Source organism: Echinops telfairi, unplaced genomic scaffold (genome assembly GCF_000313985.2).
Source record: "Echinops telfairi isolate 266 unplaced genomic scaffold, ASM31398v2 ScPeMD7_10;HRSCAF=50, whole genome shotgun sequence".
NCBI classification, from domain to species: Eukaryota; Metazoa; Chordata; class Mammalia; order Afrosoricida; family Tenrecidae; genus Echinops; species Echinops telfairi.
Window position 1 is genome coordinate 6066509 of NW_022103907.1, and position 1323 is coordinate 6067831.

General features: G+C 43.5%; 1 protein-coding gene across 1 annotated transcript in view; it reads left to right on the forward strand.

The window, feature by feature from the left end:
- Positions 1–1323, forward strand: part of LTBP1 (latent transforming growth factor beta binding protein 1) — a 476077-nt gene that overhangs the window by 46790 nt on the left and 427964 nt on the right. The window lies entirely within an intron of this gene.

Sequence of the window (1323 nt, forward strand, 5' to 3'; positions counted from 1 at the left end):
GGTTCGTACAACTCTTACCACAATCCATTCATACATCCATTGTGTCAAGCACATTTGTACATTTGTTGCCATTATCATTCTGAAAACATTTGCTTTCTACTTGAGCCTTTGGTATCAGCTCGTTTTCTCCTAAGGAACGGCTGCTGGTTTCAAACTCCTGACCTTGCAGTTAGCAGCCCAGTGCATAACTACTACCAGAGAGCCTCTCTCAAGTGTATGTTTGGTGGCTTTCCCTTGTTCTGCCTTGGGGAAGGAGGCATGGGACTACATTTTGGAAACAGCCACTCCAAGCTCTGACAGTCTGTTTAGGTTGAGCCTGCAGCAGAGTGATTGTGGTTGTTGGGATTTAGTTAGGTTTGGGCTTTTTGATTGTTTCATTTTGGTTTTGGCCAATTCTTGTTTGCATACCCCAAATTTAAACTTAAGCCATAGGAACAAGTTAAAATAGTGGCAGAACATTTTCTCAGCATTTCACCGCCTGTGTAGTGCATTTCTGAGAGGCAGCTATGACAAAGTGACTGTGAATCTTGGCTTTGGAACCAACTCCTTGGGTCAAGTCTCAACTCTTCTGTTTACTAATAATCTGGTGACCTTTGGCGTATTCCTTAACCTCAGAGTCTATTTCTTCATCTGTAAAATGGATAAGCTAAAACATCTATTGGAAACAGTTGTTGGAAATGAAATTAGTTAAACTGAGGATAGTGCTGGAGCACAGGTAGATAACTGCAATTGCGTTGATCCAACCTATGGTGACCTCTGTACACCAGAACGAAGTGTCGTCTTGTCTCGTTTTGTCCTCACAATTGTTTGTATATTCACGTCAATTGCTGCTCTCCTTGGGGTCAGTTCATCTCCCTAAGGGTCTCCTTTTCCCTGTCTGATCTCCCCGAGTATGACCAAAGCAAGCAAGTCAGACAGTGCTCTGTTGTGATCCATAAAGTTTTTGTTGGCTCAGTTTTTTTGGAGGTAGATTGCCAGGCCTTTCTCCCTAGTTTGTAAACTCCACTAAAATCCATCCAACAGCAGTAACCCTGCTGCTTGTTCATGAGTGAAATCTTCTGTCCCTGAGTTGATACTGACTAGTGGATGCTGTACGATAGGGTAGAACTGCTCCTGTGGATTTCTCAGACTGTAACCTTTTATGGAGTAGAAACCCACTTCTTTCTCCCAAGGAACACGGCTGGTGGATTTGAACTGTTGTGGTTGGATGCCCAAAATGTTATGCACTCTGCCCCCAGGGCTTCATCAGTGGCATAACTTTTAATATCACAGCAGTATGAAAGCTACCACAGACAGCTAGTGGGCCAGGTATACAGGAAAACC